Here is a 15,043-nt window from a genome sequence, read left to right on the forward strand (position 1 = left end):
TACTGGTTCTCATCTTTATTTCTTTAGAACAGGAAAGAGAAAACCCATTCCCTCACCCCCACCCTGTTGTCTGAGCTGGAGTCTCCCTCCCTTCCAGTGATCTGCTCCAGGGTCCTGAGCTCTCTTCTTGACACGTATTCTGGGTACAGCAAGAGAACCGTTACCATTACTAAACTCAGTAATGGTAACGGTTTCCTCGCCATCCCCAAGCGTCCCGGCGGTCAGCAGGCTGTGATAGGCTGAGCGGTGAGCTTGGTGGGTTTGCAGCATGCCCTGCCCTCCTCATCTGGCTCCAGAGCTGTGGGGACCCGGACTAGTACATCATCTATACTGTAGTATCTCATTGCAAACTTACAGTATATGATGATATCCCAGCCAGGGCCCCGCAGCAGGCACAGGGAGCATGGCTTGGAGAGCACTGAGGCAGGGAGAGACGGGCTGGGGGCAGAGCAGGACCAGTCAGTGCTGGACACGCAGCACTCCCCACTCCCTGCTCCATAGCTTCTGAGCCAACAGCTCCATGATGGCTGTGGTCAAGGTCAGGTAAGGAAGGGGACTGGCCGGGAAAACCCTGCAGAACTAGGGTCTGTTGAGATCTCCCTGGGGACCCCAGTGTCAGAATTAAAGAAGCCAGAGATCCCATGATGAGGCAGAAGTTTCCCTCAGGTCAGACCAACAAGCAGACAGGCCCAGGAGAGGGTACTCACCTGGAGCTGGAACTGGAGCCGGGGAGGCCTTCAGGGGTGAGGAGGCCCTGACCCTGCCTCTCAACTCAAACTGCCCGCCTTTTAATCCACTGGCCCCTCCCTTGGGTGGGACACTTTCCCGGGTTCCAGAAAGCCCGGCCTCTTAACCCTTTCCCTGCTGGGCTCCTTGGAACAAGGGTGACTGGTCACTCTAGTAGGCTCTTTCTCCCATAGACTTTATGGACCTTTCTAAGGCTACGGTCTACCTTTCAGTCCTGTCCCCTTGAAGTTGATCATCTGTCTGCCAGCACTGGGAGGAGGAAGGACAGCCTCATCCCATCCTTTAGGGTTTCATTGTTGGCCATAGCCAGGTGCCGGGTTGTTTCGGCCATGGCACTAGTGTGGTGGCAGTGGAAATGTTAGTTGAATCCTATAAAGCGGGAAGAGTCCTGAAAGCTGGATTCCTAGGGCAAGCTCTGGCTTAAATTTCAGTTCCTGGGCCCCTGCCTATGTTTACGTAGAGCCCAAGGAGGGTAGACCTAGGCTACCACTGCCATGCAAGCTCCTCTTGGTGGAATGGTCCTCTGCTGGGTCATTTGAGGGCAGGGGGATTCGAGCTCTTCTGAGAGCCAGCATAAGAACAGGTAGGGGCCTGTTGAGATCTAAGCCACTTAGAGTGAGAGCTTGACAATATTTAGTGCAAGATTCCTAGTGTAGAGACTTCTCAGAAAGCTGGCAGGGCGGGGAGAGGGTCTGTTTATTTCATTTTATTTAATTTTGGGATCAGAAGGAGAAGCAGACTCCTCACTGAGCTGGGAGCCCAATGTGGAACTCATCCCAGGACTCCAGAATCATGACCTGAGCTGAAGGCAGTTTGCTCAACCAACTGAGCCATCCAGGCACCCCTGATTCTTAAAGATTTATTTATCTGAAAGAGAGAGCATGTGCTTGTGATGTGGGGGCGGGCAGTGGGACTAGGGGGGTGCAGAGTAGCAGGATCTAAGGGAGAGGAAGAGACTCTCAAGCAGATTCCCGGCTGAGTGTAGAGCCCAATGCAGGGCTCAACCCCACAACCCTAGGATCACACCCTGAGCTGGAACCAAGAGTTGGACACACAACCGACTGAGCCCCACCAGGCACCCTGCAACTGTTATTTTAGACCCCCCATTCTGGGAGACACATCTGCTGCTCTGCTCCCTCCCCTTCTCCATCCTAGACAATCTGATCTGTGTGCTGGGAGGCAGTTAGACCCCATCTCTGCAAGGGCAGATGAGGCCAAGATGCGGAGTGGGAGGGGAGACCAAACCTTTTGGTTCCTGGGGAATGTTCTACTTCCTGCTGCCACAGAATGTTGGCACATGCTCTTCCCCCTGGTTTTGGTTTTGGCATTTATTTATTTTTAAAGATTTTACTTGTCCATTTGTCAGAGAGGCAGAGTGGCAGGCAGAGGCAGAGGGAGAAGCAGGCTCCCCACCAAGCAAGGAGCCTGATACAGGACTTGATTCCAGGATGCTGGGGTCATGACCAGAGCCGAAGGCAGCTGCTTAACCATCTGAGCCACCTAGACATCCTGGTTTTTGTTTTTAATCTTTTTTTTTTTAACTTTATTTTTTTAAGATTTTATTTATTTAATTGACAGAGATCACAAGTAGGCAGAGAGGCAGGCAGAGAGAGAAGGAGGAAGTAGGCTCCCCGCCGAGCAGAATCCGAAGTGGTATTCGATCCCAGGATCCTGGGATCATGACCCAAGCTGAAGACAGAGGCTTTAACCCACTGAGCCACCCAGGTGCCCCTAGATTTTGTTTTTTTAAGATCTCTATAGCCAGGGGCGCCTGGGTGGCTCAATGGGTTAAAGCCTCTGCCTTCCGCTCAGGTCAGAGTCCCAGGTTCTTGGGATCAAGCCCCACATCGGGCTCTCTGCTCAGCCGGGAGCCTGCTTCCTCCTCTCTCTCTGCCTCTTCTCTGCCTACTTGTAATCTCTGTCAAATAAATAAATAAAATCTTAAAAAAAAAAAAAAAAAGATCTCTATAGCCAACAAGAAGCTTGAACTTACAACACCAAGATCAAAAGTTGCACGCCCGCCTGACTGAGGCAGCCAGGTGCCCTGCTCTTCCCTCTGACATAATCTTCGCCCCTTTATCATCTAGTTAACTCCTGTTCCTCTTCGTACGTAAGTAACACTTCGTAGGGAAGTCTTCTCTGGCTGGTTAAATCTCCCTATTATGGGCTCGTTTATTTGTGTGATTAATCATTTAGGCAAATAATCACAGAGGCCTGGTTATTGGCCGATCATGTCAAATGACAGGGAGCTAAACTGTTGATGTGGGGGAGGAGAAAAACTTTGGCCTGGGGAGGAAGGCAGACAAAATTGTGGCTCTTAGGCAAGTCTTTTTCTCTAGGCCCTTCCTGTTCTCCATGTAGACAGTAATAGCCATCCCCAGTTCAGTGCTGGGAACTCGGTGACTAGCTACCTGCAAAGCACTTAGCCAAATGAAGTAGCCAAATGCCCCTCATGGAATATTCTTGAAAGCTGCTTAAGGCCACTGCGAGCCCAGGTTTAGAAGTAAAGGGCCCTGGGACAACAGGCTGGCTCAGTTAGTGAGGCATGCGACTCTTGACCTTGGGATTGTAAGTTCAAGCCCCACACTGAGTGTAAAGATTGCTTAAAATAGGGAGGACTGGGTGGCTCAGTGGGTTAAGCATCTGCCTTTGGCTCAGGTCCTGGGATTGGGCCCTGCATCGGCTTCCTTGTCAATAGGGAGCCTGCTCCCTCTGCTGCCTGCTCATACTGTCACTATCTCTGTGTGTCTCTCTCTCAAATAAATAAAATATTTTGGAAAAATAAATAAAATCTTGAAAGAAAAGAAGGAAGGGAGGAAAAAAGAAGGAAGGAAGGGAGGGGGAGAAAGGAAGGAAGGAAGCAATTATAGACCCCAAATGACATCCGTCCCCTGCATCCAGCTCTGTCCTTGGACCAAGCACTCTCAGGTTCAGTTTTCTTGTATGTACAGTGGGAGCAATCCATACCCAGCTCCTGTGGAGGTGACCAGGGTCATGGCAGTGCTCATCAAACCCCCAGGTTGTGTGTCCAGGTGAGGAATTATCATATGTCTGCTCCTTGCCCCCTTTCCTGTCCTGCGACCCCTCCTACCTCGCCACCTCTACTCCGAGACCTCACAAGCAGGTCAGGCTCCTTTACCAGAGTAAAGGCTTCATGCAGGGAAGCCAAGATTTATGCCACTCATTGCCTAGGCTCCTGCCTGGTCCTCGCTTAGTTCTAAGACCAAAGGTGAACATGGGCAGAAACCAGGGGTCCTGAAGGTAAAACAGAGATATCTCAGCCCGCCAGAGATTCTGAGGCTGTGGCCCTGGCTGGGGTGGAGGGTGCTCTCATCAGGGTGTGGACTGGAGTAGAGTCTGAGCCTGGGTGGGGTAGTCTGGGGAGCATGATAAGCAGACTTGAGACTATCAGGGTGGTGGCCCTTCTTATCAGGAGACTGCAGATGGCACAATAGGACCTGCGGACACTTCCCGCCCAGCGCTGTCTCCTGGATGGCCCCCTTCCATCCCTTTGCCTCCTTAGAGCCCTTCAGGAAGTCATATGCAGACTTGCCCCTTCTCCCTGGCCAGCATGGGGATGGGGGATACAATCCATTTCCTTGGGTCTAGTCTTGCATTCTAAATTTTATTTATTTATTTGAGAGAGGAAGCACAAGCAGGGGGAGCAACAGAGAGAGAGAGAGAGAGGGAGAAGGCAGGACTCTATCTGAGGACCCTGGGATCATGACCCGAGCCAAAGGGAGACACTTAAACAACTGAGCTACCCAGGCGCCCATGACCTTGCATTCTAACAACTGTTGCTTCAGATCAGGAGTTCCATGGCTCTCCTGAGGCCAGTGTGGACTGGTCTGGGACCTTAACCTTCTCATGTCTAATTCCAGTCCCTGCATGGGCAGCAGCTTCGAGTCCTTTACTCTTATTTTGATCTTCTTTGGCTGAAATCCTTAAATAGTACGGTGAATGACAAAGTTAAAGAGGGTCAGATCTGCAAGAATCCTTCAAAATCATGGAATTTGAGTAATCCATGCATAGAGGAGAGGAAGCCGAGGCCCAGAGAAGAGGAATGAATCACCCCCAAAGCCTCAGGGTTCTGTCCACCTCTCCACACCTAGGAACCCATGTACAGCAAGGCAGATATACAGACACATACAGCACGTGGAACAGACACATATGTGCACAGCACACATGTGCAATGCCTGCAAATACACAGATACACAGCGCACGTATTTTTAAAAAGTCAGGTAGTAGAATTGCTCTTAATTCCCTCTTCCTCACTCTTTGAAGTTCCATGGAGTTGACAGTTGTGCACAAAGATGGTGGCCAAGTCACAGGGTCACTAGTGTCCCACTCACAGTACAATCAGCAGCAAAACTCATCCTGGAACCAAGGACTAAATGAGAAGTTCTGGGAGGTTCTTGCTTTCCTGTTTTGCTTTACCTACAGGGGATCCAAAGCGAGAGCCTGGTACAGTCCTAGGAGCTCAGCAGGTGTAAGAAAGAAAAGCTGAAACACAGTTCTAATCTCCACTCTCTCTGTGATGGACTGGGGCTTGAGATGTAGGGGAACTATCAGAGATGATGGCTTGGTTTCATCGTGGACAACCCGTGAAGCTTCCCCTAACCCTCCCTGACACCTGCTTCCTTGTGTCCAGGCTTTGAACCTGCTCTGTTTCCTTCATCACATGGAGAATTCATGTGATCCCTTATTTGTCCCCAGTTATCCTGGGAGCAGGCACCATTGGAATCTTCTCTGTGGCCCCCACAGCCCTCATGGGTCTTGTCCTGCAAGGTGCTCAGAGGACATGTTTGCACTGAAAAGACGCTGCCCCCACAGATGGCGTCCCATGAGCGTGTGAGTTCCCGCCTTGCGCCTTCACACTCTCTGTGCCTTTCAGCCCCATGAGCAAGTGTACGTGTTGAAGATAAACAGGCACAGTGGAGTCCTAGCCCTGGCTACTGGGAGACTTTGCCAATGTCTGTCCATCAGTCTCCAAAAGGTGACTACATGCCAATTTTATTTGTTTGGTAAAGATTTTATTTTCAAGTAATCTCTATATCCAGTGTGGGGCTCAAACTCATGACCCTGAGATCAAGAGTCACGCACTCTGCTGACTGAGCCAGCCAGGCGCCCCATGGGCCAATTTTATCGTAGAGAAATTGAGGCTCCTGGAGTAAACGCTCGGCCTGTGTGAGCGAGTATATTGGGAGATGAGGCAGGACTTCAGTTCTGCTCTCCAGACCCCAGGCCCCAGGCTTTGTGCACAAGCTTGCTACGAATGAGGTGGATTTTGTGTGTGTCTCCGTGGGGACTTTTTGAGTTTTTTTTTTTTTTTAAGATTTTATGTATGTATGTATGTATATTTTTAAAGATTTTATTTATTTATTTGAGAAAGAGTGAGAGAAAGCATGAGAAGGGAGAAGGTCAGAGGGAGAAGCAGACTCCCCTTGGAGCTGGGAGCCTGATGTGGGACTCGATCCTGAGACTCCAGGATCATGACCTGTGCTGAAGGCAGTCGCTTAACCAACTGAGCCACCGGGCACCTCTATTTATTTATTTGAGAGAGAGAGAGCTTGACCGGGGTGAGGGGCAGAGGGAGAAGCAGACCCCCTGCTGAGCAGGGAGCCCCATGCAGGACTCAATCCCAGGACCCCAAGATCATGACCTTAGCTGAAGGCAGATGCTTAACTGACTGAGCCACCCAGGCACCCCCAACTTTTTGAGTTTCAAAGGAAAGAGAACGAGACCTGAGTTTTAGCACTTACCAGTAATATGTTTCTGAGCCTGTTGTCTCATTGCTCTGAGCCCTGGTCTCCCCATCTCTAAAATGGGGATGACAGGGGCATGTGGGTGGCTCAGTGGGTTAAGCCTCTGCCTTCCGCTCAGATCATGATCTCAGGGTCCTGGGATCAAGTTCTACATCGGGCTCTCTGCTCGGCAGGGAGCCTGCTTCCTCCTCTCCTGCTAGCCTCTCTGCCTACTTGTGATCTCTCTCTGTCAAATAAATAAATTTTTTAAAAATGGGGACTACAAGACCCTGGGAAAGATTCGGTGAATGAATGTGTGTGAAGCCTCAGGATGCCCTTCTCACTCCCACTTGCTCTGATTTTCTCACCTGTCCAAACCCCCCCCCTTTTTTTAAAGATTTTTATTTATTTATTTGACAGGCAGAGATCACAAGTAGGCAGAGCAGCAGGCAGAGAGAGAGGGGGAAGCAGGCTCCTCGCTGAGCAGAAAGCCTGATCTGGGGCTCAATCCCAGGACCCTGAGATCATGACCTGAGCCGAAGGCAGAGGCTTTAACACACTGAGCCACCCAGGTGCCCCTGTCCAACCCCTTTTTGAACTTCCTCCACAGCCGCTCCAGCCAAGGAATAATCCTCCCTCTTCTGGTTCCTGCCGTTTGTGGACCAGGCCCCTGTGCGGGGTTCACCAGCCCTGGACTCCCATGCCATCCTTGGCTTGAACCAGAGCCTTAGCCTGTATAGTTCCAGGTTTATGCCTTCGAGTTGCTTTTCTTCCAGACCACCTGCCCCGGGGAGGGACTCAGAGCCCACAGGGAAAAGCACAGCTCCAGATTTGTCAGACCCTGGACTCCGCTCCTCCCTGCTGGGTAGCCCCAGTGCTTGCCTATCCTTGGAGCCTTGGCTTCCTTATCAGATACATGGGCTTTAAATGGCTTTTTTTCCAGGACTGGTGTGCAGATGGAATGAGATAGTAGAGGTGAAAAGGTCTAGGTAGAGTCTGGCTCCCATATCCTAGGAGCTCCACAAATGTGGGATTTATTCCATCCTGGCTTTGCAGCGGCCTTTCCCTGCTGGCCCTCCCCAGTGTGGTAGGAACCATGGGCATGTGTGCTCGCTCAAACGCCTATGCCGGTGCCTGTAGTAGGGCACCCCTCGCACCCCTGCCCAGACACACACTGAGTCAGAAATAGAAACTTCCCAATCAACACCTCCCTAAGTCTGTTCATTCATCAGCTCCCACTTCCTGGTCTCTGGATCAGTGGGAACCCCCACGTTCAGACTCGGGCCCTGACCTATGGCCTGAAGGCACAGTCCTAAAGGTGGCTATCGGGTGGGAAAGGATCCCCAGGGAGCCCGGGTGTCCCTCCTCAAATCCTTCCCGCCATCAGCCAGGCCCTTACTTCCCTCCCTGCCAGGACAACCTGTCCGCCTCACAGCTGCTGTGGAAGAGATAGGCAGCCTGGATTATCAGGGCAGACAAGGCTCCTTCTGACAGTTCCCCATGGCCTCCCCACCCCCCTGCAAGGCAAAGGTTCCAGGGCCCTTAACTCCCTCTGTGCCGGGCCCTCAGGCCTAGGGACTGGGAAGAACAGGGAAGGGGGTAGGCCTCTGCCCCCCCCCCCCCCATAATCAGTTCCCAAGACCAGAATCGTGAGCACAAGGAAGTGGGGTACAGTATCACCTGTGTCCTCCAGGAGCCCAGTCTACACACTGGGCACTCTCCAGCCCGTCCTGGATCCATGGCAGCCTAGGGAATGAAGGGACAACCCACCCCGGGGCAGGCCATTAAGGGCTTAGGCCAAAGGCTCTATACTCTCTACCTCTCTACTCCCCCTTCCCGAGGCTGGTTCCAGGCTCTGGGGACCCCTGGCTTCAGCAAAGGTCCTGATACATCATCCCTCTCCTTCCTCCCCCACATCATGGCTGCTTCCTCCTCTGCAGGATCTTTTAAGCCCCTGTCAGCAGGTCCCCTGTTTTCTTGCCAATTGCCTTTTTCCGGATCGCTCCTGTCATCTCCTCATGCTAGCTGCGGTCCCAGATACTAAGGCTAACCAGGACCGAGTCCTAGTTGGTCCCCACTGCAACTCCCCCAGGCCTCCCTTTCCTGAAGTCCAGCAGGAAGGTATGAAAAGAGCAGGAGCATGGAGTCTGGGAGTCTGGCTTGCAGTCCTGGTTCAGGCTCAGACACCATGTGACTTGGGCAAGTTCCTTGAATTCCAGGCTCCTCTGTGTCCTCATTTGATAAAACAGAGGGCAGGAGCTCTTTTCACAGGGTTGACTTAGGGATTAAATGAATTAAATATATATGTGTGTGTGTGTGTATACACATATACATATATAATTTTAGTAATCAGCTAGAAAACAACATTAATATCTGAAAACATGAGGTAACTGGCTGGCTTAGTTGGTAGACCATGCAACCCTTGATCTCACGGTTGTAAGTTTGAGCCCCATGTTGGGTGCAGAGATCACTTAAAAATAAAAAACATAAGGGCACCTGGGTGGCTCAGTGGGTTAAAGCCTCTGCCTTTGGCTCAGGTCATGATCTCAGGGTCCTGGGATCGAGCCCCACATCGAGCTCTCAGCTCAGCAGGAAGCCTGCTTCCCCCTCTCTCTCTGCCTGCCTCTCTGCCTACTTATGATCTGTCTGTCAAATAAAATCTTTAAAAAATATATTTATTATATTATATTATTTACTATACAATATTAATATAGAGTATAAAATATATTTAAATATATGATATATATTTGTATGTGGGGATGTGTGAGTAAAGTGATAGAAGTTTATTAAGTAAGGATACAGAAAAAGCTCTAAAGAATGAGAGGTGTCCCAACAGGGTTGCCCTAAAATATATATATATATATATTTTTTTTTCTTTAAGATTTTATTTATTTGTCAGAGAGAGCGAGCGAGAGCGAGCACAGGCAGACAGAGTGGAAGGCAGAGTCAGAGGGAGAAGCAGGCTCCCTGCGGAGCAAGGAGCCCGATGTGGGACTCGATCCCAGGACGCTGGGATCACGACCTGAGCCGAAGGCAGCTGCTCAACCAACTGAGCCACCCAGGCGTCCCATAAAATATATTTTTTTAATGTTATTTATTTGAGATGGGGAGAGAGAGAGGACAGACAGGGGGATCAGGAGAGAGAGAAGCACCATCGTGGGGCTCCATCCCAGGAGCAAGCTCTGCTTGCTTTTTGGACTTCAGATAATGGAATGATACACTATGTATTCTTTTGCCTGGTTTCTTTGGTTCAATGTTATGTTTGCAAGATTCAAATTGTTGCGTGTATCAATAGTTCATTTTTGGGGCGCCTGGGTGGCTCAGTGGGTTGAGCTGCTGCCTTCGGCTCGGGTCATGATCTCAGGGTCCTGGGATCGAGTCCCGCATCGGGCTCTCTGCTCAGCAGGGAGCCTGCTTCCCTCTCTCTCTCTCTCTGCCTGCCTCTCCATCTACTTGTGATTTCTCTCTGTCAAATCAATAAATAAAATCTTTAAAAAAAATAGTTCATTTTTATTACTACATGGCATTCAAAGTCATGAATATTCTATGCTTTATTTATTCTTTTTTTTTTTTAAAGATTTTATTTATTTATTTGACAGGCAGAGATCAGAAGTAGGCAGAGAGGCAGGCAGAGAGAGAGGGAGGGAAGCAGGCTCCCTGCTGAGCAGAGAGCCCGATGTGGGGCTCGATCCCAGGACCCCGGGATCACAACCTGAGCCGAAGGCAGAGGCTTTAACACACTGAGCCACCTAGGCACCCCACCCACCATCTTTTTTTAATATATATATTTTTAAGGTTTTCTTTATTTACTTGATAGAGAGAGAGAGAGATCACAAGTAGGCAGAGAGGCAGGCAGAGAGGGAGAGAGGGAAGCAGTCTCCTTGCTGAGCAGAGAGCCCAACTAAAGACTCGAACCCAGGACCCTGAGATCATGACCTGAGCCAAAGACAGAGACTTAACCCAAAGCCTACCATCTTTAAACAACTGGTTTGTTTGAATTTAGAGGACGTTATTGATAATACTGCTAAGAATATTCTTGTATGGACATATATGTATATTTCTGTTGGGAGTGGAATGGTTGTATCAAAAGATATGCTTATGTTCAACAGTAGTAGATGCCATCAAATAGGTTTTCTTTTTTAAAAATATTTTATTGGGGCGCCTGGGTGGCTCAGTGGGTTAAAGCCTCTGCCTTCGGCTCAGGTCATGATCCCAGAGTCCTGGGATCGAGCCCCACACCAGACTCTCTGCTCGGCAGGGAGCCTGCTTCCATCTCTCTCTCTGCCTGCCTCTGCCTACTTGTGATCTCTCTCTCTCTGTCAAATAAATAAATAAAATATTTAAAAAAAATAAAAAATATTTTATTTATTTGACAGAGAGAGAGACAGCAAAAGGGAATATGGGCAGTGGAAGAGGGAGAGGGAGAAGCAGTCCTCCCACTGAGCAGGAACTCTGATGGGGGGCTCGATCCCAGGACCCCAGGATCATGACCTGAACTGAAGGTAGACACTTAACAACTGAGCCACTCAGGTGTACCTCAAATAGGTTTTCAAATTGTTTGCATCAATCTTCATTTCTTGGGGCGCCTGGGTGGCTCAGTGGGTTAAGCCGCTGCCTTCGGCTCAGGTCATGATTTCAGGGTCCTGGGATCGAGTCCCACATCGGGCTCTCTGCTCAGCGGGGAGACTGCTTCCCTCTCTCTCTCTCTGCCTGCCTCTCCATCTACTTGTGATCTCTCTCTGTCAAATAAATAAATAAAATCTTAAAAAAAAATATTCATTTCTTCCGGCAGTATATGAAATTCCTAACTGAATCACATCCTCACCCGCACTCAAAATTGTCACTCTTTTCCATTTTGGTCATTCTGCTGGGTGTGTAGGGACATCTTTTTTTTTTTTTCTTTTCTTTTCATTTTGGTTTTAATTTGCATTTCTCTAAAGACTAATGGTTAGGCTGCCCTTCCCATTATTGCTGTGTAAGAAATCATCCCCAAATGTAGAAACTCAAGACAACGAACAGTCCTTTTACTATCTCACACTGTTCCAGTTTTGAGGGTCAGGATTTGAGAAGTTGGTTTAGCATTTCTCGTGAGGATGCGTTCAGATGGGGGGCCAATATGGGATTTAATACCAGGACTCTGGGATCATGACCTGAGCTGAAGGCAGGCAGTTAACCCACTGAGCCACTCAGACAGAAATGGGCTCTTTTAGCCTGGTATAATCCCCTGGAGATTAAAATGTCTTTTGATAAACATATTTTTAAAAAATTACATTTCTTTTTTCTTCTGGGTATTTATTTAAGGTAAACCCTTAAAAATTAATAAATTAGGTAAATTAAGGTAAACTCCCAACACGGGGCTTGAATGTATGACCCCAAGATCAGCATTCACATGTTCCACTGACTGAGCTAGCCAGGCACCTAGGTAAATAGATATTCTTTTTTTTTTTTTTTTTTTAAAGATTTTATTTGACACACAGAGATCACAAGTAGGCAGAGACATAGGCAGAGAGAGGAGGGGAAGCAGGCTCCCTGCCAAGCAGAGAGCCCAGTGTGGGGCTCAATCCCAGGACCCTGGGATCATGACCTGAGCTGAAGGCAGGTGCTTAACTGACTGAGCCATGCAGGCGCCCCAAAGTTATTGATTTTTGTATTGGTCTTAAAAAATGTTTGCTTAAAAAAAAGTTTGCTTGGGGCACCTGGGTGGCTCAGTGGGTTGAGCCGCTGCCTTCGGCTCAGGTCATGATCTCAGGGTCCTGGGGTCGAGTCCCGCATCGGGCTCTCTGCTCAGCAGGGAGCCTGCTTCCCCTCTCTCTCTCTGTCTGCCTCTCCGTCTACTTGTGATTTCTCTCTATCAAATAAATAAAATCTTTAAAAAAAAAAAAAAAAAAAAGTTTGCTTACCCTAAAGTCATAGATATATTGTTATTTTCTATATGTTTGTTTTTTAAAGATTTTATTTATTTATTTGATAGAAGACACAGCGAGAGAGGGAACACAAGCAGTGGGAAAGGGAGAAGCAGGCTTCCCGCTGAGCAGGAAGCCCAGTGTGGGCTCCATCCCAGGACTCTGGGATCATGACTTGAACTGAATGCAGATGCTTAATGACTGAGCCACCCAGGCGCCTCTTTCTACATGTTTATTATTTTACTTTTCACATTTAGATCTACAATCTATCTGGAATTGATTCTGTGTATAATGTGAGGTTTAAGTTCAAGAAACATCCCCCCACCCCTAGATGTTTAGTATTTTTTTAAAGATTTTATTTATTTGAGAGAGCCAGAGAGCAGGAGCAAGGGGAAGAGCAAAGGGAGAGGGAGACACTTAACGACTGAGCCACCCAGGTGCCCACAATGTCTAGTATCTTTTATTGAAAAGACTGTCCTTTCCCCACAGCTCTGCATTGCTACTTTTGTCATAAAACAAGTGTGGATCTATTTTTGGACTCTGTTCTATTGCACTGGTCTACTATGTACCAATTTCAGACTGTCTGAATGACTAAAACTTTAAGTCTTGGTATCTGATAGTTTTAATCCTTCAACTTTGCTCTTTTTCAAGTTTGTCTTGCTTATTCTTTGTACTTTGGCATTTCCCTCTAAGTTTCAGCATTAGTTTGTCAATTAAAAATCTTTGAGGGATGGCTCAGTGGCTCAGATGGTTAAGCATCTGCCTTCTGCTCAGGTCATGATCTTCAGGTTTGGGGATTAAGCCCCACATCTGGCTTCCTGCTAAGGGGGAGTCTGCTTCTCCCTCTGACTCTCCCCTCTGCTTGTGCTCTCTCTCTCTCAAATGAATAAGTTCTAAAAAAACCACAAAAAACAAAAACAAAACACCTCTTGGACTGGGGCACCTGGCTGGCTCAGTTGGTAGAGCATGTGACTCTTTTTTTTTTTTTTTTAGATTTTATTTATTTATTTGGCAGACAGAGATCAGAAGTAGGCAGAGAGGCAGGCAGAGAGAGAGGAGGAAGCAGGCTCCCTGGCGAGCAGAGAGCCCGATGTGGGGCTCGATCCCAAGACACTGGGATCATGACCTGAGCTGAAGGCAGAGGCTTTAACCCACTGAGCCACCCAGGCACCCCGAGCATGTGACTCTTGATCTGGGGTTTTGACGGGGAGCCCCATGTTAGGTGTAGAGTTTAATTTTTTTTTTTAATAAGAAACTCTTTTTATTTTTTTTTTAAAGACTCTATTTATTTATATGACAGACAGGGATCACAAGTAGGCAGAGACACAGGCAGAGAGGAGGAAGCAGGCCCCCTGCCGAGCAGAGAGCCCGATGTGGGGCTCGATCCCAGGACCCTGAGATCATAACCTGAGCCGAAGGCAGAGGATTAACCCACTGAGCCACCCAGGCGCCCCTAGAGTTTAATTTTTTAAAAAAAGATCTTTAACATATCTGGGTTTTGATGGTGTTAAGTTCTTGTCTGCAAACCAGCAGACTGGAGATTCAAGAAATACAATGATCAATCCAAGTCTAAAGGGGGAAAAGACATCCATGTTCTCGCTCAAGCATTCAGGCAGGAGGATCTCCTGTTTTCTGAGCGTTTGTGTTCTATTCTCTCTCACTTGACTGAATGACATTCACTCACATTATGGACAGCAATCTGCTTTACTCAGAAGGCAGCGGCTTAACCCACTGAGCCACCCAGGCACCCTGAACTCCTGTTTTCTGCTTATTATCATATCTCATATGGACAACCGCTTAGCACCCCTAAGCAGTATGTCATGATGACTATTTGCCAATTGGAAAAAAAAAAAAAATAATTACAAAACATCCCTTCAGAAGAATGTATTAAAGACCAAGTATAAACTTTGAAAAAAAAATAAATAAAATTAAAAAAGGGGCGCCTGGGTGACTCAGTGTGTTAAGCCGCTGCCTTCGGCTCAGGTCATGATCTCAGGGTCCTGGGATCGAGTCCCGCATCGGGCTCTCTGCTCAGCAGGGAGCCTGCTTCCTTTCCTCTCTCTCTGCCTGCCTCTCTGCCTACTTGTGATCTCTCTCTGTTAAATAAATAAATAAAATCTTAAAAAAATAAAATAAAATAAAATAAAAAAGACCTTTAAGGGTGCATAGGTGGTTCAGTTGGCTAAGTGTCTGCCTTTGGCTCAGGTCATGATCTTCAGGTTCAGGGATCGAGCCCCACATTGGGCTTCCTGCTCAGTGGGGAGCCTGCTTTTCCCTCTCCTCTGTCTGCCACTCCCCCTGCTTATACTCTCTTTCTTTCTCTCTCTCTGTGAAATAAATAAATAAAATTTTTTAAAAAAAGATCTTTAAAAAACCTCTTGAGATTAATTTCACTCATGTGGCATCTAAAAACAAAACAAAGCAGAAACAGACCTATAAATACAGAGAACACACTGGGTGGTTGCTGGAGGAGAGAGGTAGTAAAGAGAGGGGAGATGGGCAAAATGGGTGAAGGGGAGTAGGAGATACAGGCTTCCGGTTCTGGAATGACTAAGTCATGGGGATGAAAGGCACAGCACAGGGAATACAGTCAACGGTACTGTAATAGTGTTTTTGTGGTAACAGATGGGAGCCACACTTGGGAGCATG

General features: G+C 48.1%; 1 long non-coding RNA gene across 1 annotated transcript; it reads right to left on the reverse strand.

The window, feature by feature from the left end:
* Positions 1 to 790, reverse strand: LOC131816491 (uncharacterized). The gene is made up of 2 exons (XR_009348078.1): positions 708 to 790; positions 1 to 438 (listed from the first exon to the last, which is right to left on the reverse strand). It is a non-coding gene; the product is annotated as an uncharacterized LOC131816491 (long non-coding RNA).
* Between the last annotated feature and the right edge of the window lie 14,253 nt (positions 791 to 15,043).

The sequence above is a fragment of the Mustela lutreola genome, chromosome 15, assembly GCF_030435805.1.
Source record: "Mustela lutreola isolate mMusLut2 chromosome 15, mMusLut2.pri, whole genome shotgun sequence".
NCBI classification, from domain to species: domain Eukaryota; kingdom Metazoa; phylum Chordata; class Mammalia; order Carnivora; family Mustelidae; genus Mustela; species Mustela lutreola.